Source organism: Maniola hyperantus, chromosome 15 (genome assembly GCF_902806685.2).
Source record: "Maniola hyperantus chromosome 15, iAphHyp1.2, whole genome shotgun sequence".
Taxonomy (NCBI): Eukaryota; Metazoa; Arthropoda; class Insecta; order Lepidoptera; family Nymphalidae; genus Maniola; species Maniola hyperantus.
The window spans coordinates 12,654,211-12,681,991 of record NC_048550.1 but is presented as its reverse complement, the minus strand read 5'-3'; the positions used below and the strand labels follow the sequence as shown (position 1 = coordinate 12,681,991).

General features: G+C 32.0%; 1 protein-coding gene and 1 long non-coding RNA gene across 2 annotated transcripts in view; one reads left to right on the top strand and one right to left on the bottom strand.

Moving 5' to 3' along the window:
- Window positions 1-23,502, bottom strand: part of LOC138403303 (uncharacterized) — a 35,874-nt gene extending 12,372 nt beyond the window's left edge. Inside the window, exon 1 of the long non-coding RNA XR_011237588.1 lies at window positions 23,337-23,502. This is a non-coding gene — a long non-coding RNA (uncharacterized lncRNA). The remainder of the gene's footprint in view (window positions 1-23,336) is intronic.
- The window catches only part of tn (tripartite motif containing protein thin), a 153,639-nt gene that overhangs the window by 78,853 nt on the left and 47,005 nt on the right, over window positions 1-27,781 (top strand). The gene's annotated exons all lie outside the window — the stretch shown is intronic.

The window sequence follows — 27,781 nt, the reverse complement described above, 5'->3', positions numbered from 1 at the left end:
TGAAACCAATATTAAAACAATAAAATATTTGTTTTAACTTCTAAAACAATAACTAAATTAATGAAACTGATCTACTAAAATAACAAGCATCTTTACAAGCAACTAATGTCTGTCTTAAGTCATTACTTATGAAAAGAATAGCTAAATTAATAAATCTAATTTGCAAAAAAAAAAAATCGATACTATCCATAATATTAAAATATGCGAAAGTATGTTTGCTTGTCTGTCTGTCTATCTGTCTGTTGTTAGTTTTCACGGTTATTCGTTAAACTGATTTTGTTGAAATTTGGTACAGAGATAGCTTGCAATTCGGGGAAGGGCATAGGTTACTTTTGATCCCGGGAAATTAAAGAGTTCTCAGTCCGTCTGTTATTAAGGGTCACTAATATTTTTGAATTAAAATACAATTACGCGTCATCTATTGTAAGTGATTGGAAAAAATGTGTGAAAGGAAAAAAAAATTGAATATGCATCAATTACTTGGTAAAATACTTTGACTTGAGTATGTAGTGTGTGTAAATGGTGAAGGTATAGCGAAGGCATTTTACTGCAATTTATTGTAGCATATATTGAATAATATGTGAATAACTATATTCAAATCATTATGCGTCAATCAATCTTATTAAATTTGCAATGCGGTAAATGACTGTGAACTTGTTTGAATCAGAACTGAGGAGGACAGATCTGTTGAAAGACGGATCTGAGAGATGATAGAAGGTGTGTACAGTGTATGAGTGATTGACCAGTGAGGATGCATGGTCAATACTTTGCAGGACAGAGCAGACCGGGAAATTTGAGGAACATGAGTTGAAGTACTGGAGAACTTACCATTTTTGAACTCGGCACTCGTAAACGCGAATGTGATTTTGTATTCACGAGCAATTACTTATAGACTTGGAACCGAGAAGGTTATTGCATGTATGTATTTTAAGCCCTACGCCGAGGTTTTGGGGAATAATAAACAAAGTTAAGTCAAGTCAAAGGATTTATTCAAAATAGGTAATAAAAACTCTTTTTGATAGTCAGTTGTTGGATTTGTAAGATATAGTGGTGATAATTATTACGCAAACTTAAAACTAAAGATACGAGGGTTTCAAATGCGCCTAGGTCTGAGAAGAGCCCACAACAATTTAGCCGGGTATTCTGTTTATTATCACCATTTTACAAAATTATTTAAACTTATTAGAACTTATCATTCCAAGCTTGTTTATCATTTAAATAATCCTTTATATTGTAATACGATTTTTCAATAGTTTCCGTTTTATGAAAATTTGAACTTGTTGAGAGACATCTCAATATGTTTTCCGGAAGCTTATTTAAAAACGTATAGATAGTTATTCCACTTGAATTATCGGTATGGCATCCCTAACTGTAGCTTTTAGAGATATATTTTTACACATAGATATTAATAGAGTTTATTTATGTATAAAGAATATCCATAAAGCGCGTCACATATGGCGATGATATTATAATTCAATGGATCGTCAAACACGGCGAAGATGATAAAATAATATATATTTTCTTTGTGACTTGTATGGTGAGCGATAATTATCTTAAGATATTATATAATATTCTTCCGTGTGTGACGCGCCTTAAATGTAAGTAACAGAGTTCATCTGATTTATGTTCATGAAGAAAATAGTAGAGAACTGAACATATAAATGTAACTCTTGAATAATTAATTTAAAGTCATAGGAGCAGTACAAAAGTTTAAAAATGTGCTAAGGAGAAGCAAAATTAATTTTACATATATAGGATATATTAAAAATACGGAAGTGTTACATTCTAAAACATATTTTAAAATGAATAATTTGTTTTTGTAAACGTGTAATTAATATATGCCCCTGGATTATATTGTCCTATGTTGATCTTGTTTTATATTGCTAAGGGTTCGCCAAAGTCCGCGAACTCAACGGAAGTAACTTAAACTAACGAATGACCTGCCTTTTTGTTATGACCATAAATAAATTTCATTATATAAGCTATTATTTTATAGTTCTAGATCAACATAGGTATTAATAGCCAGGCTTTATTTACGTACAAAGAATATTATAAGTACATCACACATGGCGAAGATGATAAAATAATATATTTTCTTTGTGACTTGTATGGTGAGCGATAATTATCTTAAGATATATTATATATATCTTCCGTGTGTGACGCGCCTTAAATGTAAGTAACAGAGTTCATCTGATTTATGTTCAATGAAGAAAATAGTAGAGAACTGATACAAATATAAATGTAACTCTTGAATAACTTAATTTAAAGTCATAGGAGCAGTACAAAAGTTTAAAAATGTGCTAAGGAGAAGCAAAATTAATTTTACATAATATAGGATAATATTAAAAATACGGAAGTGTTACATTCTAAAACATATTTTAAAACGAATAATTTGTTTTGTAAACGTGTAATTAAATTTATGCCCCTGGATTATAATATGTCCTATGTTGATACTTGTTTTATATTGCTAAGGAGTTCGCCAAAGTCCGCGAACTCAACGGAAGTAACTTAAACTAACGAATGACCTGCCTTTTTGTTATGACCATAAATAAATTTCATTATATAAGCTATTATTTCATAGTTCTAGATCAACATAGGTATTAATAGCCAGGCTTATTTACGTATAAAGAATATTTATAAAGTACATCACACATGGCGAAGATGATAAAATAATATATATTTCTTTGTGACTTGTATGGTGAGCGATAATTATCTTAAGATATATTATATAATATTCTTCCGTGTGTGACGCGCCTTAAATGTAAGTAACAGAGTTCATCTGATTTATGTTCAATGAAGAAAATAGTAGAGAACTGATACAAAATAAATGTAACTCTTGAATAACTTAATTTAAAGTCATAGGAGCAGTACAAAGTTTAAAAATGTGCTAAGGAGAAGCAAAATTAATTTTACATAATATAGGATAATATTAAAATACGGAAGTGTACATTCTAAAACATATTTTAAAACGAATAATTTGTTTTGTAAACGTGTAATTAATATTTATGCCCTGGATTATAATATGTCCTATGTTGTCTTGTTTTATATTGCTAAGGAGTTCGCCAAAGTCCGCGAACTCAACGGAAGTAACTTAAACTAACGAATGACCTGCCTTTTTGTTATGACCATAAATAAATTTCATTATATAAGCTATTATTTATAGTTCTAGATCACATAGGTATTAATAGCCAGGCTTTATTTACGTACAAAGTATTTATAAAGTACATCACACATGGCGAAGATGAAAATATATATTTTCTTTGTGACTTGTATGGTGAGCGATAATTATCTTAAGATATATTATATAATATTCTTCCGTGTGTGACGCGCTTTAAATGTAAGTAACAGAGTTCATCTGATTTATGTTCAATGAAGAAAATAGTAGAGAACTGATACAACTATAAATGTAACTCTTAAAACTTAATTTAAAGTCATAGGAGCAGTACAAAAGTTTAAAAATGTGCTAAGGAGAAGCAAAATTAATTTTACATAATAGGATAATATAAAAATACGGAAGTGTTACATTCTAAAACATATTTTAAAATGAATAATTTGTTTTTGTAAACGTGTAATTAATATTTATGCCCCTGGATTATAATATGTCCTATGTTGATTCTTGTTTTATATTGCTAAGGTGTTCGCCAAAGTCCGCGAACTCAACGGAAGTAACTTAAACTAACGAATGACCTGCCTTTTGTTATGACCATAAATAAATTTCATTATATAAGCTATTATTTCATAGTTCTAGATCAACATAGGTATTAATAGCCAGGCTGTATTTATGTCTAAAGAATATTTATAAAGTACGTCACACATGGCGAAGATGATAAAATAATATATATTTTCTTTATGATTTGTATGGTGAGCGATAATTATATTAAGATATATTTATATATATTCTTCGTGTGTGACGCGCCTTAAATGTAAGTACAGAGTTCATCTGATTTAGTTCAATGAAGAAAATAGAGAGAACTGATACAAATATAAATGTAACTCTTGAATAACTTAATTTAAAGTCATAGGAGCAGTACAAAAGTTTAAAAATGTGCTAAGGAGAAGCAAAATTAATTTACATAATATAGGATAATATTAAAAATACGGAAGTGTAACATTTAAAACATATTTTAAAACGAATAATTTGTTTGTAAACGTGTAATTAATATTCATGCCCCTGGATTATAATATGTCCTATGTTGATTCTTGTTTTATATTGCTAAGGAGTTCGCCAAAGTCCGCGAACTCAACGGAAGTAACTTAAACTAACGAATGACCTGCCTTTTTGTTATGACCATAAATAAATTTCATTATATAAGCTATTATTTCATAGTTCTAGATCAACATAGGTATTAATAGCCAGGCTGTATTTATGTCTAAAGAATATTTATAAAGTACGTCACACATGGCGAAGATGATAAAATAATATATTTTCTTTATGATTTGTATGGTGAGCGATAATTATCTTAAGATATATTTATATTATTCTTCGTGTGTGACGCGCCTTAAATGTAAGTACCAGAGTTCATCTGATTTAGTTCAATGAAGAAAATAGTAGAGAACTGATAAAATATAAATGTAACTCTTGAATAATTTAAAGTCATAGGAGCAGTACAAAAGTTTAAAAATGTGCTAAGGAGAAGCAAAATTAATTTTACATAATATAGGATAATATTAAAAATACGGAAGTGTAACTATTTAAAACATTTTAAAACGAATAATTTGTATGTGTAAACGTGTAATTAATATTCATGCCCCTGGATTATAATATGTCCTATGTTGATTCTTGTTTATATTGCTAAGGAGTTCGCCAAAGTCCGCGAATTCAACCGAAGTAACTTAAACTAACGAATGACCTGCCTTTTGTTATGACCATAAATAAATTTCTATATAAGCTATTATTTCATAGTTCTAGATCAACATAGGTATTAATAGCCAGGCTGTATTTATGTCTAAAGAATATTATAAAGTACGTCACACATGGCGAAGATGATAAAATAATATATTTTCTTATGATTTGTATGGTGAGCGATAATTATCTTAAGATATATTTATATTATATTCTTCGTGTGGACGCGCCTTAAATGTAAGTACCAGAGTTCATCTGATTTAAGTTCAATGAAGAAAATAGTAGAGAACTGATACAAAATATAAATGTAACTCTTGAATAACTTAATTTAAAGTCATAGGAGCAGTACAAAAGTTTAAAAATGTGCTAAGGAGAAGCAAAATTAATTTTACATAATATAGGATAATATTAAAAATACGGAAGTGTAACTATTTAAAACATATTTTAAAACGAATAATTTGTATGTGTAAACGTGTAATTAATATTCATGCCCCTGGATTATAATATGTCCTATGTTGATTCTTGTTTTATATTGCTAAGGAGTTCGCCAAAGTCCGCGAATTCAACCGAAGTAACTTAAACTAACAAATGACTTGCCTTTTTGTTATGACCATAAATAAATTTCATTATATAAGCTATTATTTCATAGTTCTAGATCAACATAGGTATTAATAGCCAGGCTGTATTTATGTCTAAAGAATATTTATAAAGTACGTCACACATGGCGAAGATGATAAAATATATATTTTCTTTATGATTTGTATGGTGAGCGATAATTTATTAAGATATATTTTATATTTATTTTCGTGTGTGACGCGCCTTAAATGTAAGTACCAGAGTTCATCTGATTTAAGTTCAATGAAGAAAATAGTAGAGAACTGATACAAATATAAATGTAACTCTTGAATAACTTAATTTAAAGTCATAGGAGCAGTACAAAAGTTTAAAAATGTGCTAAGGAGAAGCAAAATTAATTTTACATAATATAGGATAATATTAAAAATACGGAAGTGTAACTATTTAAAACATATTTTAAAACGAATTTGTATGTGTAAACGTGTAATTAATATTCATGCCCCCTGGATTATAATATGTCCTATGTTGTTTGTTTTTATTGCTAAGGAGTTCGCCAAAGTCCGCGAATTCAACCGAAGTAACTTAAACTAACGAATGACCTGCCTTTTTGTTATGACCATAAATAAATTTCATTATATAAGCTATTATTTCATAGTTCTAGATCAACATAGGTATTAATAGCCAGGCTGTATTTATGTCTAAAGAATATTTATAAAGTACGTCACACATGGCGAAGATGATAAAATAATATATATTTTCTTTATGATTTGTATGGTGAGCGATAATTATCTTAAGATATATTTTATATTATATTCTTCGTGTGTGACGCGCCTTAAATGTAAGTACCAGAGTTCATCTGATTTAAGTTCAATGAAGAAAATAGTAGAGAACTGATACAAAATATAAATGTAACTCTTGAATAACTTAATTTAAAGTCATAGGAGCAGTACAAAAGTTTAAAAATGTGCTAAGGAGAAGCAAAATTAATTTTACATAATATAGGATAATATTAAAAATACGGAAGTGTAACTATTTAAAACATATTTTAAAACGAATAATTTGTATGTGTAAACGTGTAATTAATATTCATGCCCCTGGATTAAATATGTCCTATGTTGATTGTTTTATATTGCTAAGGAGTTCGCCAAAGTCCGCGAATTCAACCGAAGTAACTTAAACTAACAAATGACTTGCCTTTTTGTTATGACCATAAATAAATTTCATTATATAAGCTATTATTTCATAGTTCTAGATCAACATAGGTATTAATAGCCAGGCTGTATTTATGTCTAAAGAATATTTATAAAGTACGTCACACATGGCGAAGATGATAAAATAATATATTTTCTTTATGATTTGTATGGTGAGCGATAATTATCTTAAGATATATTTTATATTATATTCTTCGTGTGCGACGCGCCTTAAATGTAAGTACCAGAGTTCATCTGATTTAAGTTCAATGAAGAAAATAGTAGAGAACTGATACAAAATATAAATGTAACTCTTGAATAACTTAATTTAAAGTCATAGGAGCAGTACAAAAGTTTAAAAATGTGCTAAGGAGAAGCAAAATTAATTTTACATAATATAGGATAATATTAAAAATACGGAAGTGTAACTATTAAAACATATTTTAAAACGAATAATTTGTATGTGTAAACGTGTAATTAATATTCATGCCCCTGGATTATAATATGTCCTATGTTGATTCTTGTTTTATATTGCTAAGGAGTTCGCCAAAGTCCGCGAATTCAACCGAAGTAACTTAAACTAACAAATGACTTGCCTTTTTGTTATGACCATAAATAAATTTCATTATATAAGCTATTATTTCATAGTTCTAGATCAACATAGGTATTAATAGCCAGGCTGTATTTATGTCTAAAGAATATTTATAAAGTACGTCACACATGGCGAAGATGATAAAATAATATATATTTTCTTTATGATTTGTATGGTGAGCGATAATTATATTAAGATATATTTTATATTATATTCTTCGTGTGTGACGCGCCTTAAATGTAAGTACCAGAGTTCATCTGATTTAAGTTCAAGAAAATAGTAGAGAACTGATACAAAATATAAATGTAACTCTTGAATAACTTAATTTAAAGTCATAGGAGCAGTACAAAAGTTTAAAAATGTGCTAAGGAGAAGCAAATTAATTTTACATAATATAGGATAATATTAAAAATACGGAAGTGTAACTATTTAAAACATATTTTAAAACGAATAATTTGTATGTGTAAACGTGTAATTAATATTCATGCCCCCTGGATTATAATATGTCCTATGTTGATTCTTGTTTTATATTGCTAAGGAGTTCGCCAAAGTCCGCGAATTCAATCGAAGTAACTTAAACTAACGAATGACCTGCCTTTTTGTTATGACCATAAATAAATTTCATTATATAAGCTATTATTTCATAGTTCTAGATCAACATAGGTATTAATAGCCAGGCTGTATTTATGTCTAAAGAATATTTATAAAGTACGTCACACATGGCGAAGATGATAAAATAATATATATTTTCTTTATGATTTGTATGGTGAGCGATAATTATCTTAAGATATATTTTATATTATATTCTTCGTGTGTGACGCGCCTTAAATGTAAGTACCAGAGTTCATCTGATTTAAGTTCAATGAAGAAAATAGTAGAGAACTGATACAAAATATAAATGTAACTCTTGAATAACTTAATTTAAAGTCATAGGAGCAGTACAAAAGTTTAAAAATGTGCTAAGGAGAAGCAAAATTAATTTTACATAATATAGGATAATATTAAAAATACGGAAGTGTAACTATTTAAAACATATTTTAAAACGAATAATTTGTATGTGTAAACGTGTAATTAATATTCATGCCCCTGGATTATAATATGTCCTATGTTGATTCTTGTTTTATATTGCTAAGGAGTTCGCCAAAGTCCGCGAATTCAACCGAAGTAACTTAAACTAACGAATGACCTGCCTTTTTGTTATGACCATAAATAAATTTCATATAAGCTATTATTTCATAGTTCTAGATCAACATAGGTATTAATAGCTAGGCTGTATTTATGTCTAAAGAATTTTTATAAAGTACGTCACACATGGCGAAGATGATAAATAATATATATTTCTTTATGATTTGTATGGTGAGCGATAATTATCTTAAGATATATTATATTATATTCTTCGTGTGTGACGCGCCTTAAATGTAAGTACCAGAGTTCATCTGATTTAAGTTCAATAAAGAAAATAGTAGAGAACTGATACAAAATATAAATGTAACTCTTGCATAACTTAATTTAAAGTTATGGGAGCAGTACAAAAGTTAAAAAATGTGCTAAGGAGAAGCAAAATTAATTTTACATAATACAGGATAATATTAAAAATATGGAAGTTAAACATTTTAAAACATATTTTAACAATATTTTTTTTGTTTAGCAGGTTTTGTTAGTTTTTTTTTTTATTTTTTTTTTTTTTTTTTTTTTTTTTTTTTTTTTTTTTTTTTTTTTTTTTTTTATTATTTTTTTCTTTTTTTTAAATTATTTTTTTCTTTGTGAATATTTTTTTTAGAATTTGTGTAATTTTTTTAACCTGCTTTACATATATATATATATAATTTATATTTTAAAATTACTTCTTAATATTTTTTAACATAAAATTTTTATGATATTGCGTAAAATTTATCTTTAAAACATAACTTGAGTATTAAAAACTAAGCAAAATTATTGAGACCTTGTTTTTACAGTAACCATAATCTACATACATAAGTAATTTGTAACATACCAAAAGTGTTTTATTAAATTGTAGATTCTTATGCTAATAAAGTTTTTTCAAGTGACAAGCAGTCGCCTTGCTTTATACCTCACTCTATTTTCAGCGGATGTCCTAGCTGATCAAGTTGTATTCTTGCTGTACTATGCTCTTACATGTTTTTTAGCAGCCGGTTATATTTATGTGGTATTCCGTCTCTCTCTAGGATTTGCCAGAGGTAAGTGTTCTATTGAGTTAAAGGCCTTAGTAAAATCAATAAAGGCGATGTAGAGCGGTTGTTTATACTCCTGGACCTTCTTAACCAGTTGTTGCATTGTATGTAGATGATCATTCGTACTCGTCGTATATGTAGCCTTTACGAAATCTCGCCTGCTCGACCGGTTGTTGTGAATTTAAGGTAGGTGTTAAATGTGACAGTATAACTTTTGCAAAAATTTTGTATATATGTTGTTGGTCAGAGTTATTGGGCGATAATCGTTAACGTCATTGATATTTCCTTTTTTAAATAGTAATATAATTGTAGAGTTCAGTCGTTCGTTAGGGACAGTTTCTTGCTCTAGGATGTTATTAAAAAGATTTGTTAACACTCTACCTAGCTGATTAATGCCAATTTTTAACAACTCACATGGTAATCCTTCAGGGTCTCCTGATTTATTATTTTTTTAAGGTACTTTTAGCTTTCTTCACCTCTCTTGTAAGGATAGGAGGAACTTTACCAGAGTCTCCTAGTGATGGCATCAGGGCGATTTTCTGGTCTAGTGACATTCGGCTTTTATAGAGTTCAGAATAGAAGGCACTGGCTTCCCTAACTATATCCTTTCGGGCTCGTAGAGCCTTGTTGTTAGATTTGATTTTTTGTTTCAGGAAAGGGATCCACTTTTTTCCTGAACTAAGATGCCTTTCCAGTCGGGTTATTGAAGTGTTGGTTTTCGTAAATAGTTCTATTTTACTGTGTTATTTTCTTTTCATATCTTTTCTGATAAGTTTTTTGACGGCTGAGCTGCTCTGACCTATTTGTAATTGAATTAAGTAGAGCCTTTTCGTTTATTTTAAGAATAGTTTCTGGTGAAAAAGTAGATGTTTTAGTGCCAGAGAGAGATGTGTATGTAGGTTCCATCGTACTAAAGGGAGTCTACAACCAAGCGGTTGGTTTTGTTGGGTAGCACCAGTTGGGCCGACGCGACGGTCGTATCTTGAATTTTCTATATATAGTGTAGATTCCTAAATACTCCATTGGTGGGATTCAGATTTGCGTAGTAAAGTAAAGTAGAGCACTTTCATTTCCGAGGATGGTACCCGTGCTGCTATCAAGTGAAAGCGACGTGAGTAGTCAATGTTTGGGTTCGTGTCCAATGATTGGTGATCGATTGCTTCATACGAGTGAGAACCGCCATCTGTTTGAAATTGTGGTGACCGCTACATATTATATATATACAAAAGGAGTAAATAAATGTTTAAAATACAAGAGCAATATCACAATTTCACAAATTGTAATTACTATTATCAACATTTGTTCATTATTATGTACGTTAGGTTAATTAGTAATTTAACTTTAATATTATATAGAAAGGAACTTCAACTGAATGAGGATCTTATTGTCGGTTTTACAACGTATGGGTAACGATTTGGTAATTGGTTATAGAATAATTTTCACAATTTGAAAATATAAAACCGATAATTAGACTTTTTTCAAAATAATGGTACAAATAAACATTTTTTAAATACAATTTCATTTTAGTAACTAATACTTAGTCTCATACAATAATATATTCAAATTTGAATTGCTAAATTTAATAAATGTTATTTTGAATGAATTTTATACATAATAGAAGATATGTAATAGAAAACATCGTAATTACACTCAAATTAAAATTTATTTGTACAATGTTATATTATAAAAAAAGTAAAATAATAGTTTGAAAAAATGACATCTATCGGCGGGATACATTTGATAGATGAATTTATTAAGGTAGTTAGCATTTAAATATGAAAGTTAGAAGCCAACTTGAAGGGAAATTCAGAAAATAGCAGTAAGATGTTTTTAGAACTATGAGATAATAGCTTATATAATGAAGTTTATTTATGTTCATAGCGCTCGTAGTGGAAAGACTGTTCATTTGTTAGTTTAGGTTACTTCGGTTGAATTCGCGGACTTTAGCGATCTCTTTGACGACATAAAACACTAATATTAGTTACACGTTTGAAAATTATCTCTTTAATAGCTACACTTTGGCATGCCATACCGAAAATTCAAAGTGGGAAATAATGTTGTTTATTAGCCCCCAAAATGTCGGCGTGGGGCTTAAAATACATACATGCAATAACCTTCTCGGTTCCAAGTCTATAAGTAATTGCTCGTGAATACAAAATCACATTCGCGTTTACGAGTGCCGAGTTCAAAAAGGTCAAAGGTTTCAAAAGTCCTCCGTCACTTCAATTCATCTTCCTCAAATTGCCCAGTCTGCTGCGTCCTGCAAAGTATTGACCATGCGTTCTCACTGAACAATCACTCATTTAGACTGTACACAGTCTCCCATCATCTGTCAGATTCGTCTTTCCAAGAGTACTATCCTCATATTCAGTTCCGATTCAAACAAGTTCACAGTCAGTTGCATTGCAATTGTTAATAATATTGATTAACACAAGATTAACGAATATTGCTATTCCCATACTCAACATGTGCTATGATAAATTTCAGTACTGTCCTCACCATTGTTCATCATTTACAAACAAATCACAAATACACAAACAAAGTAAATTACTTCAGTAATTGACTCAATTTCAAATTTTTAATTTCATTTCAGTGAATAGTAACACAGTGCGTGTGTGTAAATGTAAACTACAAACTAACTACTCATGCAATAAATAAAAAATGCGCAATATAGTTGCTATTTCAACATGATTTTGATTTTATAACAAAAAATATAATATAATCACGATTACTGATTTGCCATCTGACGTGGTGAACAATTTTCAGAAAGCTGCGTGTATTTACAATAACGGCGGATAAACTACATTATTCGCGAGCGGGTTGCCGTTTATAACGCGTTCTTTATTTACAAGTATTTTGATATTTTGACGATGTTGAACGCGGCTAAGAGCGACATAAAGTTGGCCGTGACTGAAAACATCGGAACGCAAGTCTACCCCAACACGGCATATTGTTTGACCCTGAGATTTGTGAATAGTCATGGCGTAACAAACCTGTAATGGAAATTGACGGCGGCACATTTCGATAGGACTTCCTGTTTCAATTGGAGTTTTAAAAATAATCCTCGGTATCAAATAATCATCGGATAGTCCTGGCTTGCGTACGGTTATTAGACGAGGAGATGTATTTACGACAATGACTTTGGTCCCGTTTACTAATTTATCGGAAAAATTTAAATTTCGCATAATCATGCACACACATCCTACTTTTAAAGTTAAATCATGTTCCGGTATTCCTTTTGGATGCATTCGGTTTAAAGCGTCGACACCTAGAAATATCTGGTCCGCGTTGTCACTGACTACTTCGTCTATTGAGTAAAAATGCAGAGGGTCCTCAGGTAAAAGTTCTAATATTTTAGCATTAATTTCGTATACGCTTGCATTATGAGTTGATAATATAGCCCTATGAACGCAAACATCGGGTTCATTTAAAACGACATTTGGATAAACAAAATCAATCAAATCATCTAATTCCGAAACAAATGAAATTATTGAGAGATTTATTAAATTTTCAACAGTTCGGTTTGTATGCAAAGTTACAGAAGTTAATTGATTTGACCCCAATTTTAATAAAAATTCGGAAAATTCGGCATCATCTCTACATCTTTGTGATGTTATCAAAGAGAAGGTTTTTAATTTTTGCCAAATAGGTGAAGACTTAACGGATGCATTAAAAACGTCTGAATTACTGCGTGCGTGAACTACGACTGGTGGAATTTGGCGGTAATCACCTGCAAAAATAATAATTTTTCCACCAAAAATTTTGTCGTTTTTCATTAGATCGCGTAAAGATCGTTCTAATAAATGAATGAGCCATTTGTGAGCCATCGGAGCTTCGTCAAAAATAATAACGTTTGCATTGAATATAAGTTCTGCTCTTTGTGAACCGTTTGTAATATTCCAATACTCCAGATCGTCTACAAGATTTAGTGGGAACCGGAACATGCTATGTGCGGTTGTACCATTTTCATGGTTTTGCGCGGCGATACCTGACGATGCAGTGCATAAAACAATACCGTTTAAATTACCTCTAACGTGGGCAGTAATAACGTTTAAAATTAAGGTTTTACCGGTGCCGCCGGGGCCGTCAATGAAAATTGCGCTATTTTGAGTTTCCCGAAAACTTTGATTAGTCACCAGTTTGTTTACAAATTCGAATATTTCATTTTGTTCCGGTGATAATTTAGGTAACCAATCATTTACGAAATCTCTTAAAGTATTCCTGTTATATTCTGTTTGCTCGCGCCCTAACTCGGTTGTATCATCGGAGACGTCTGGCAAACCCTGCTCGATTAAACAAGTACCGTGTTTTCTCATTAGGCGGTCGATTGCCACGAGACATGAATGATACGCGCGATCAATATTGTCGGGTTGACGGTGGATGAAATCTTCACTGATTTGATCGCGGAATTTTGTCCAGAGAGACGCGACTGGAATACCGTTCACGGCTAAAAGAACGAAAAAGTTACGCAGACGCGGTCCAGTGAAAAAAGCACAAGCCTCAGTCATAGCTTTTTCGTACTCAGCTTCATCGTTCGCGAGCCCGATAGTTTTGGCAGCTTCCTGGAACGTCATGCAATCTGGACCACCCAAATTTAAAAGGTCTCTGTAACTACGACAGGGATGTGAAGCTAATAAAAGACGCAAATAAAATTGTTCACCTCTATTTGGTGCAACGAAAAATAATCGCGCCACGAGTTCGCCCCGTTGTCGTTGGGTTACGAATCGGTTATTTGTAGTTTCTAAAATTTCTACGTTTTTAGTTCGGGGACGTGTGGCGTGAACAATATATTTTTCGTAAAAATCTTGATACGTTAATTCGTCAAAATTTATCCCAGCAGGCCGATTGAAATAAGTTATTAGATCTGAGGTTGTTCGATTTGCAGCTTCCGTTTCAGTGCCGGGTTTAAAATATACGTATTGTTGCCCTTCCAGGTGAACAGCGAGTTGTTTGACATTAGGTTCGCGGCAAACTAAATCAAATTCTAAGATACGCCACGTCGCTTCGCAGGAACCTAAATATCTTTTAGTCACGTAGTTTTCAATTTCGTCATTACGGTTTTCATCTAAAACAACTGCTACGCGAGAATGATCAGCACCTTTTGTAATATATTTAAATAAGTATTTTACAACGGCAGTAGCTGTGGACACTTCGACATTTAAATGACAATCGTACTTGAGGAGTAAGGCGGCGTTGTATGGAACTACCCAACGATCATTAATTTTAAGTTTTCTGCCTCTATATGTTATTTCGGCTTCGTTTTGACTACTGCGTTTTAAATTGACGAAGCCTCTATCATCGCAAAATGTAGTATCCGTTTCGCGTTTCGGAAAAAATTTAGAACATTTTTTTTTTTCATCATCCCAACAAGGAAGATCAGTTCTATTAGGAGGACCACAAGGACCGTGAATCATGTGATCGAGTACAGCTTTGCGCAACCTCCCTTCAGCTTCAGACGGATTAGGTATATCAGCCCTGACAAATTTGTCAATATCGGTATTATGTACCGGGCCTCCGCCTTCTACTCGAAAACAAACATGTGCATGAGGTAGGCCTCTTTTTTGAAATTCAATTACGTACATGAGATAAATGAAGTTACCAAACCATTTTCCGGAACGGATATCTTTAATTAATTGTGCTAATTTTAAATTAAAAACTCTGGCACAAATTAATGGATTAGCTTTTTGTCCTGAAGGGACTGACTGTTTAATTTCAACCCAATTTGGGTTACAAGTAATTGTAATAAAATATGAAGGTTGTCCTAATCTGTTTACTAAAGCTATAGAATCCAAATATTTCAATTTCATGTACCTGGGGCTCCCAGTAAAACTATATGGGAGATATATTTTTCCAGGGACAATACCGCCTTCGCCTTGAATAGTCTCGTCATTATTTAATGCTTCAATTTCATGAAGAGGTGCTGACCTTAGAGCAGAATCAGAATTTTTAGTCTGCATATTGCTAATATAGCGTAACCGTTCATCAGAAATTCTATTAAACATATCTATAATCCATTCCTCTGAGAGACGATTAAATTCTGAAAATCGCGATTCTGATAGTAGTAAGCACCTAATGTACTTTAATTGTGTCAGTTTACTGCCTTTGTTGTCTAATTTATTTGGGTACCAACCGGGGTTACCATACGGATACAGTAAAGGATATTGAAAACTTTCAAAACACGGATGTAAAATATCAACTGTGTGGGGGCTACGGTGGCCTTCTTTCCAAATAGCGATACAATGAGGAGTGAATTGTTCTACTTCTGTTCTAATAATGGCGGCCACTTCCCTGCCTAACGGCAAATCTCCTAAAATATTTCCATGCGAGCAGCGTGACGTTTGTTCAAAAATAATGTGAGCATTTTCGGATGTTTCGCGATTTAACCGTTTGAAACATTCAATGTACGGATTTACATTATGTATAAAATTTGTTATTGAACGAATTACTTGCATATCTAGATTTAAATTTTTGGCTTGTCGTTCGCGAGTTTCATTATCGTCGTGCACGTACATTCCGATAGGATTTGCACTATCGGAATATCCTAAATCAAATACTCTGTGATAAACGCGACCTTGAATTTTTAAAAATGTTATTCCAGTATTAGGTTGCTGGTATCCGTGAGAAACGCCTAACGCAGAGAAAGCGAATAAGTTATTGTAAGCGCGCGGTCTATTTAAAAACGACGTATGGCTATAAAATTCCTCGGTAAGGGGTTCTAAATTTTGAACATTGTAAGCGCCTTGTCCGCAGCACCATTTTGTGCGAGTTTTTTCTTCAAAAAAGAGTCGAGTTTGACATATTGAACACACTTGTGCATCAGGACTTAACAGTGACGATTTTTTCAACGAAAATAATTTAATTATATGAAGTTCTTCATCACGTTTTTGGGCAATTAAATTTAACCCTCGTAACTCAGGCTCAACGTTTCTGTTTGTTATATTATACCGTTGAACGGAAGCTGTATTTACTTCCGGGTTTTTGGTTGTATACGTTTTAACAGCCTTTTGATTTACTTCCGGGTTTTTGGTTGTATACGTTTTAACAGCCTTTTGATTTACTTCCGGGTTTTTGGTTGTATACGTTTTAACAGCCTTTTGATTTACTTCCGGGTTTTTGGTTGTATACGTTTTAACAGCCTTTTGATTTACTTCCGGGTTTTTGGTTGTATAAGTTTTAACAGCCTTTTGATGTACTTCCGGGTTTTTGGCAGTATACGTTTTTACTGCAACTCTATTTACTGCTGGGTTATTTTCATTATATTTTTTTGATGCATCTAAATGCGCATTTTGCTTTGTTGATTTACGTCCCCGTTGTAGTTTTTTAGGTCTACCGACTTGTTTTTTGCAGATAGTACTCGTATCAATTTTGTTTATAATAACAATTGGGTTCATGTTTAATTTTATATCAGTTGATAGATCAACAGTAATTTTTTTTGCGGGTATATTTTCATCCGTTGACGCTTTTTGTTTTTTGATTGTACGTGAATCTAATTTTTCCATCACTACGACTGGTTTAAAAAAATTTAATTTTGGATCACTGATAATATTTTCATTTGTTGACGCTTTTCTTTTATTGATTTTACGCGTGTCTAATTTTTCCAGTACTACGACTGGTTTTAAAATATGTAATTTTAGATCATTGAGAATTGGTTGTACCGGTAAGTTTTCATTAAAATCGCACAAATTTTCAATCCGGATTTTATTAATCTGATATTGATCGTTTGAATTTGTGTAACTTTTAATTATAAATGTAGCGAATGCTTCTATATTTTGCGAACAAAAAAGACGTGCGACGTTCAAATTTTCGATGTTATTTCGTTTGTTAGTTTCATCTACTCCGTGACTATTGAATAAATAATAACTGCCATTGTGACGCCAAAATGACATGGTTTTTAGTTGACCCGTAATTAAATAATTGTCTGTACTATCAATGTGACTTTCATTAAAAATTTCTTGAACCAAAAGGTTTTTTAATGCAAGTATTGAACTTGCCACGTTAAAAACTTCTCCATTTCTTGGAAATATGCCATTTGCAACCCAATTGTTGGTTATCTGAGCCGAAAAATTACCGACGCGGATTTCAGAAGGCAATTCAGAATCAGGATCTAAATAATCATTTTGAAATCTATGAGTTCTCTTCAAATCATTTATGATGCGCGCGTACAGTTCATCTCCGCAAGATAAAATTGAATTAATTTCATGGCAGGTAAAATTGAGTCTCTTTTTGAGACTTGAATAAACGGACGCGTATGTTGAGATAGCAACACATTGCGCGTTAACCATTATACCGGTCGATTCGTTAAAGCGCAATTGCGCTTGATGCATCGTACCTATAAATATAAATAAATTTTATGATGCATGTTATATGAATAGTAATAATTTTAATATTATATTTATGATGATAGGAAACCATACATTTTGAAATTTTGTTGTCAGAAATGTGAGATGTTAATATAAAAAAATATTAAAAATCTGACTTCTAAAGCCAATACAAAGTAAAAAATAACTTTTGTTTTTACACGTATAGCTTTCTACGTATCTTGAAGTCGGGCGAGCTTCATGCTTTGATTTCTTGTGCTTTCCCGACTACATACATACACGTGTAGAAACAAAAGTTAATTTTTATTTTGTAGTGGTTTCGGAATTAGTTAGAATTCTATAATAAAGTCTATGCTCGGCATTTACAATACATTTCCACCATGAACAGTTGCTGAATCTCTATGGTTTAAATGTTATACCCTGCATCATCAGATTTGAGGAGTTCAGAGTTGGAGTGGAATCATGCAGCTGTTACTTGATACTTAAAATATTAATATACCATCAGAAATTCTCGAATTTCTATGGCTTAGGAGTTCAGTACCTTGCAGCATCAGAATTGAGGAGTTGGTGTCTGAAGTTTAATGATGTAGTCTATGCTTGGTATCTAAAAATTTTTACAAAAAAAATAAAACCCGACTTCGATACACAACACTCAAATATATTAACAATATAATATTAACTCTTGTATACATAATATATTCGGTGATAAATTAAATTATTTTTTAATTTTTAGTGTTGTGTATCAAAGTCGGTTTTTTTTTTGTAAAAAATTGTTATTTCACAATTTTTAGTGGCCCCATTGTATTAAAATATGTTATGAATGGTTAAAAATCTACTGTTTACTAAGTTATAATAGCTTATCGCGAATAATTTATTGTTATCCGTTGAGGAGTTCCATTATCTATCTTCGAAGATATTCATCAGATCTTCACCAAATTAAATGGACCATCTTTGAAGTATACTCTTTCAAACAAAAAAAGAATTTTCATAATCGGTCCAGGCATCTTCGAGTAATCGGGGAACATATAAAAAAAGATTCCGACGAATTGAGAACTTTCTTTTTTTGAAGTCGGTTAAAAATAATATTACATTATTCGCAGTTTCTGAATCACTATAGTTTAAGAGTGCTATCCCTAAACTACTCAACCTATTATAAAAATTCTTTCATCTGTAGAAAGCTACATTATCAGCAAGTAACTTGGGTTATATTTTATTTTTAAAAATTAGAGATCCCTAGGAAAATTGTAATAATGTGAATTAAATCAAAAATAAAAAAATCTGAGAGCTTTCGTGGTATGTGCTGTCTAAATGGTTAAAGTTAGACGAAAATAATGTATCATGAAACTGTTTCTCTTAAAAAGTTCAAAAAATATCTGCGATAGCATAATGTATCTATCTTTTAAGATTGACTTACAATAATCAATTTTTTAATTTTCAAATGGGGTACTAAAATAAAGCCTCACTTTCGAAGATGTTTTTACTGACATAATATTAATTCTTATCAAAATAAAATGATTGATTATCTGAAGTATTTAATTTAGATCAAAATTGTGCTATGCGTTATTTAATTTAAAATAATATCTTCACAAATCACATAATTACAATAATGGCGACGTTGGCAGTACGTGAATACAATGTGATCACTATAATAATATACGTTTTTTTCAACTTGTATCACAAATTATTAACATACCAGTAACTTTTTTTTACACGTTCACAAATAATTATAGCTTATATTATAACCTTTTCAGATAATCCCTTTTTTGGTGGAAACTATCTGAAAATTCGTATAGTAGTTTTTGAAATTAGCTCAAACAAACACAAACCTTGCGCGGCGGGAGACTTGTAATGATAGATGATGCCTGCGAATTCGTCTGCATGAATTTAGTTTTCTTATAAATCTCGCGGAAAATCAAAGAGTCTTCTTGCATCGGGATGCAAGTTGTCTATGGTAATTTTGGGTTATTCCCGTTGAATCATACCCCCGTGTGTAACACTGTGACACAAGGTGCCAACAATTTCAAACATTCCCGTTGAGTAACAGTGTTATTCAATGGGAATTCTATGAAATTATTGGCACCTTGTGTTTCACCTACATATTGCGTGAGTAACAAGTATTAACTGAATGTGCACTTTTCCGGGATGTCATTTATTTTTAAATCCAAGATGGCGGATGTGAACTTTTTACAAAATATTGGACATAGGTGTCGTTTTCAGGGTTTTCGAGGATGCTGAATTTGATGATAACATTTATTTTTAAATCCAAGATGGCACATGTAATTTTTTTACAAAATATTAGACATGGGTGTCGTTTTCAGTGTTAAAAGGGTAAAAAAATCACATCCGCCATCTTGGATTTGAAAATAAATGTCATCATCAAATTCAGCATCCTCGCAAACCCTGAAAACGATACCCATGTCTAATATTTTGTAAAAAGTTTACATCCGCCATCTTGGATTTGAAAATAAAAGTTATCATCAAAAAAAATTTAGCATCCACGAAAACCCTGAAAACGACACCCATGTATAATATTTTGTAAAAAGATCACATCTGCCATCTTGGATTTGAAAATGAATGACATCCTGGAAAAGTATACATTTAGTTAACACTAATTGTCAAGGTGCCAACAATTTGAAAAAAAAATCCCATTTATCCAATTTCCATCACAACGGGAATAATCCTTTTTTATTTCCGGGACGCAAGCTATCTATACCTTTAAGAAAACTGCATTTAAGAACTCGTGGGAACTCTTTGATTTTCCAGGATATAAAGTAGTCTATGTCCGGTCCGTCACTGGGATGTAAGTTAACTTTGTAGCAAATTTCATTAAAATTGGTTAAACTGTTAGGCCGTGAAAAGTAAAGACAGACAGACAGACAGACAGACATATTTTTGTACTTATAATATTAGTATAGATTTTATAGCTCCAATAGCTCAACGATTAAAGAGCAGACTGAATTCCGAAAGGTCGGAGGTTCAAGCTCCACCCTTGCATTATTATCGTACTTACTCCTTGCACAAGCTTTACGCTTAGTTGGAGGGGAAAGGGGAATGTTAGTCATAGTCATAATTAACATAGCTAATATTGTATATGTATGTAGATATGTATATTCTTTATTGCACCACAAAACACAAATAACAGGTTACAGCAAAGAAATCTTAAAAAGTAGCTATAAAAAGGTGGTCTTATGTTAGACTCTTAAAAAGAGCTAAAAGGCTAATAGTCTTTAAACAACAGTATTTACAAAAATTTATAGAAGCTTTAATAGCTTGTAATAAGCAAAGTTCTCAAAAACATTGTTCATAAACGTTCAGTGTTAAAATGTTCTATAACTATTCACTAACAGCTCCATAATTTATAATAGGGTGGATCCTACTATAAACTCTTAATAAAGGACAAGATGGCTGACTTGTCTTCAGAACAGGTGATTATTTGAGTAAAGTGAGGTTATTTTGTTTCGTTTCTAGTGACATTGTATTATTGTAAAACATTGTATATAAGTACATCTCAGTCTCTGCGCTAACCCGGTGCAAAAAAGGCTCCAAGTCCTTTGGAACATTAAGGGTGAGATCTGTAGAGCACATTTTGACTTTGCTCCGACTTAAGTTTGAGTTAAAACGAGACAGATTTGTATGAAAGATATACATTTGTCCTTAAGTCTAAGTACCGTAAAACTACACAACCATAGTCCAGGGCCACAACTATAGTCCAGCTACCTCTTTAAACAAAATCGAATTGGTTTCGACTTGTAGTGACATCTAGTTCATTGCTTCGTAGTTTTTACTTGATTTAACCTATAAGTCTACTAGTTTTGTGCTTTTTGGTGAGATGGCGTTGTGAATTTAATTTATTCGTCTTACTGCAAGATAAACCTGTTTAGACGTGTTATAAGTACTCTGCAAACTTTTATTCGTAAACACTGGCTAAAGTGAGGAACAAGACACGGAGTTGAATTCATTAGAAAGGTAATGTTGCTAACATGTATTTAACATATAGTTTTCTCTGTAATTGCACCTATTAATTTTTTTTTAAGTTGTTTTAAATAATTTGGTACTTAGGTTTCAAATATGGTCCTAACGTTTTTTTGGACCATAATTAAAAACAAACATGTTTTATTCCAGAAATGATGTCACGAGACAAGTTTATGAGAAGGAAAGTTGGAGGGCGTGCATATAAGGGCTACAGTGATCGCCAAATGGAACTTTGTCTGATTGATATATAAGCAACAAAGTGCTGACCCAGCGTCAAGCTGGTGAAAAATATAAAATTCCGAGAAACTCGATAATTTTGAAATTAAAAGCTTATCGGGGTAACAAAGTTAGGCAGCCAGGTCTTCAATGTGTGTTTTCAGAAGCTGAAGAAGCTGCTTTTATCCAGCATGCAATAGAAATGTGTAACTTTGGCTTTCCTATTACGATGTTCGATCTGAGATGCATTGTGAAAATGTAGGTACCTTGATAAAAATGGTCGCAAAATAGATCAATTCAAAAATAACTTACCTGGCAAAACCTGGGCAAGTATGTTCCTGTGTATATAAGATTTGATAAGTAATTTTAAAACATTTGATTTGAGATTTAAAGAATTTTCACAAAATATTCTATTGTAACGTGTAATTTAATCAATAAAACCTGTTTTGATCCCATATTTTGTGTTTTCTTAAAAACCAAACTTCAGGCATTCAAACAAACCATCCAATTATAGTCCAATGTGTCACAATATGCGTCCCGAGTATGATTTATAATTTGAACCATAGTTGGCAACATGCCATACAACAATGGTCCAATTTTTTTTTTTTTTTAAATACTTCAAAATAACACACGTACTATATTTTGACTTGGGGTGTTGAACTTACTATGTTCTACTTATCTAAAAACATCAATAGGTTTAAATATTAATCCATTCCTAGTGCTTAAAGAACAATTTGAAAATTGGCAAATCAGGACCATACTTGTGTAGTTTTACGGTAAGCAAAGTTAGAGTGTGCTCTATAGATTTCACCCTAAGTGCTATCCTTTTCTATAAGCAACATTATGACAGGAATAGTAATAGATTTAGATGTGTCATTTTAATTAGTTTAGAGATTTATGGATAAGAAAATCGGTCCCATTATATACTTATAGTTATGATAATTTTAAATTTATTAAGGGATTTAGCTGTATTATGTGTAGTTATTTTTCATGATTTGTCACTCTAAACCATCGATGTTCCAAACAGTTTTCAAACATATATAGGTTATATATATTATATACTCGCCTTTTAAAACCTTTTATTTTGATATCCTACTTGAGGGGTTTAAAAAATTTTTATTTAGCTTACATATTAAAACGCATAAAATCCGCCATTTTGATTTTTTAAGAATTACAGCTTTGTACATTCGTGCCATCAAGATATGAGAAATAGTTAATTTGTAAAAATTATTTATTTTAGAGTTAATGGAAGTTCTCTAACTTTTTTGTAACAAGTTACAATAGCAGTTATGAGTTAATTGAAAGAAAAAGAAAGAACGCTTACGAACAATATACATAAATCATTGGTTACGAAAAGTAAATCGAAGTTTTTAAATACCTATTTGAGTAAAATATTTTCAATTAGTATATTTTTTTTATATAAGTACTATTACTTACCGGCAGCAATGGCTTCAGTAGGTGAACTTACGCTCATTTTCTTCAATAATGTATTATTATCTTGCATTTTCTTGTTTTTTAATTTTCTTCTCACGAACACTGTCAGAGCCGTTTTAGTTTTAACAAAAAGGACGCCGCCGTAGTGATGGGGAAATGGGAATTGGCGGCAAGCCATAGATAATAATACACCATAGATAATATACTAATTATGAAAGAGTGGCCTAATCTAGAACTTAAGATCGGTTATTGAAAAAATCGATTTCATAGATCAAAAATCGATGTTTTTCTACGTTAGAAAATCGAGATTAGATTTCTTATGTTAACAATTATAAAATTGTTCACAATTATTATAGTATATAATCCAAACGTATTTATAGAAATGATAATTATTTTAATAGACTTTGATGGTTCCGTACCTTAGAAAGGAAAAAATGGAATCCATATAGATCACTTTATTGTCTGTCTAGTTTGTCTGTTTATTTGTCTGTCTGTCTTTGATCTGTCTGTCAAGAAAGCCACAGGGTCTGTCGAGAAATCTACAGTGGTACCTACCTAATTATTCCTAACAAAAATACTAATAATCGATTATGAAATTAGTACAATATTATATTCATAATCGAAACCGATTTTATTATCTTTTCGGAATAATAAGTGGTAGGGTTTTCTTGCAGAATGTCAATTTTTCATTTTCTTTCCACCTGATGGATCTCTATGTTCTCCATCTAATCTGTGGTAAAGCCCATGAATAAAGCCAGAAAAAAATAATGCATCCATAGTGTTAGTTATCTATAATCTATGGATCTTCAGAGTCTCCAGATACAGTACGCAGATTGAGTAAAAAGCTAGATTAAGTACTTACAGTTAACCGTGTCTTAAATAGCGATAGCATGATTTAAACGATGAATAACACGACAATGACCATTGTTTAGTAGTTAATATTTTGTATTAACCGATCAACATTATTATTTTGGTATCAAACGTTCTTTATTGAAAACAAGGAAATAACTAATGGGAAATACAATGACGCCACGAATTTTCAAAGTTTGTTTTGCAACTAAAGTTGAAGTCTTTGAAATAAACCGGTTACACGATAAGGGCCAAAAATAGGTTAGTTGTGTCTCTGTTTATCACATTAGTAATTTTATCTGTGTTCTCATTTTAGTGTGAATGAGAAAGCAAACGTTCCTTATCTAGATTTTTTACTCAGTCTACGATACAGTACGACAAACTCAAACCATCAATACCTTGTTAGAGCAAACTACACTGCACTGCAACAAGGCTATCTTGGCGCGTGGCGAAAAGTCGGAACTAACGTTGCCGTCAAGTGTCCCCTTATTCTTGTTTGAATGTTCTAAGAATTTGTTCTCCAACAGCGCCCCCCTGTCATGGCATTCAAGTGCTAAGAGACCCTTGTCGCACTGTAAGGGTATGGAAAAATTCTGATGTGATTTTTTTACCTAGTGGCCCTATAATTAAAACTATAAGATGCAGTCACATTAAGAGTGATCACGGAACAAAAGATGATAGTTCTATTTTTTTTTTAAGAGTGGATAAATTCGACAGAATGTGATAAAATTACATCATACTTTAGATTGGTGTAGTTTAAATCATGTTATATTCCTATAGTAAATAGTTTCTAAAATTGGGCCGTTTGATGCAGGATCATGACATTTGCAATTTTAACCGTATTTTTAATTTTTAAATGAGCTACCCTAAAAAAAAATTTATCAAAATTTTATTTCACCACTTTGTCGGCGTGGTTAATATATTTTATACCCATGCCAAATTACAGATTTCTAGCACTAATAGTCTCTGAGATTAACCGAGGACGGACGGATGGACGGACGGGCAGACAGACAAACGGACGGACATGGCGAAATTATAAGGGTTCCTTGTTTACTACAGAACCCTAAAAACGTAGATAGAGTAATAAAGGTAGATGCAAGAAGCGTTTGCTTTCTCATTCACACTAAAAAAGAGAGCGCAGATAGAGTTACTAATGTGATAAACAGAAGACGCAGCTAACCTATTTTTTGTCCTTATCGTGTATCCTTGTTTTCAAGAATACTTAAGGAAATACAACTTTAGTTGCAAAACAAACTTTGAGAATTCGTGGCGTAATTGTATTATTGTTGTCATTAGTTATTTACTTGTTTTCCATAAAAAACGTTTAATATAAATATGTTGATCGTTTTTATATTGACTACTAAACAATGGTAATAATTGTCTGTTATTCATCGTCCTATCGCTGTTTCATACGCGGTTACACAGTACTTTCAATCTATGTACCTTTATTACTTTATCTACGTTGTTACTCTATGTACGTCACGACAAAACATGTTTTCATACATTTCAGGTATACCGATTTAAAGTTGGTCCAAAAATAGGATATTTTCGTGTAAAAAGGACATATGAGTTAGTAATCGCAGAGTATTGTAGCCTTAAAAAAAATTTTTTTCTCTATGGTTGCACTGACATCTGTTAGATGCTAAGTACTGACCACAGAGTACAATTTTTTGTTGGTTTTCCTCAGTTTACCCGTTTCTTTTTGTGATTATTCTGCAACTTGCTTGCTTTGGACTCCGGAGACTTAGTTTTTCTTACTGAACTTATACGCAAATGCATGGGCACTGATTTGCCTAAGTATTTGGACCCTTATTGACGGACTGTGGCTGCTTCGAGAAGTTGTTGTGCGACGAGGTGTGGTAAAAGTTAGAACTCGTAAGTAAACAAACGTTATTATTCAATATAAGTAAAGGCTCTCATGCGGGTTTCCTCACGATCTTTTTCTTCACAGCTAAGCAAGTGATATTTAGTTGTTACAAAGGTATTAAACTCCGAAAAGTTAGAGGAGTTTTAACAGCGTTTCATAAAGTACCTGTTATACAAATTGAGTCCATTGCTACTGGTGGTTATTACTTCATAGTAAGTACCTCCACACTACAAGTGCTTTCTCGAGTATGTTTCCTTATGTATCTGACCTTTGATCCAATAGCTAGAGCTGCATAAAACGTTGCTCTTCATTATTTATATGAAAGTTTGGATGTTTCTTACTCCTTCGTACCACAAATTAAAGTAACAATTTGGATTAGTTAAATTAGGAACAAAGATACCATATACACTGATTCTAAAGTTCTTGTAGACAACGTCATACCTAAACAGAAGCTGGTAGTGGTATAGATTAAGCACCACAGTCAGTGGTCAGTTACTCAGTTATCATATTTTTTTTTAGGCAAAGGTGATACAGTGCTGCATTCATTTCTTCATCCTGACAAAGATATGGATTGGGATATGTTGTGAACTCTAGCTCTTGGACCCCGTGCAGAGACAAATAAAATAATGAACGGTGCCAGATTAGATTTATAAGAAGCAGATGGTGATATAATTAAAATGTCAGAATCTAATCTACTTTAATAAAAGAAAACATAAAAAAATCATCTAAATGCTCAACTGTTGTTTTATTTGCCTAAATAACTTAAATTCCAAAGTAATTTCTAAAGTTAAGTCAAATAAATCAGAAAATGATTAGACTTTTGGACATTACTTTGGGAAATCATTTTAGAAGAAGTCTCCCAAAGAGCCTAGTGGTTAGGATGTCCACCTCTGAATAAAATTGAAGGTTGGGGGTTCAATCCTAGGTACGCATCTCTAAGAGTTATGTGCGTTTTGAACAATTAATTATACTTGCTTTAGCGGTAAAGGAAACATCATGAGGAAATCTGCATGCCTGAGAGTTCTCCATATTGTTCTCAAAGGAGTCAAAGGTATATCATTATGGTCTGTCTGTCGTTGGCTCACTATAAAATACGGGTCTCTTGAGTGTGAGAAGAGTTTTGGCCATAGTCTACCATGCTGGCCAAATGCGGATTGGTAGACTTCACACACCTTCGAGAACATTTTGCATTAACTGCATGTTTGACATGCAGTTAATGCACTTTTTTATTATACTATTATAAATCTGTAGGTATTAATATTATAAACGCGAAAGTGTGTTTGTATATCTATCTATTTATCTTTCACGACCTATATATAGCTTAAGGAATAGCTTGCATCCCAGAAACAGACATACCTAGGCTTTTTATCTCGGAAAATCAAATAGTTCTTACGAGACTTCTTAAAACCTTAATTTATGCGGACAAAGTTGCGGGCAGGCATTAACTAAAACAGAACAAAAGCGCAAGCGAAGCGAGCACGAAGTTTTTGATGTAAATTGTGTTCGGTCGCGGTGGACACACGTCATTCCGAACTTCGTCCAAAATAATCTCATTTTTAGGGTTCCGTATCTCAAAAGAAAAAAACGGAACTCTTATAGGATCACTTTGTTGCTTGTCTATTTGTCAGTCGATCTGTCAAGAAAACTACGGGGTACTTCCTGTTGACCTACAATTATGAAATTTGGCAGGTAGGTAGGTCTTATAGCAGACATTTGGGGAAAAATCTGAAAA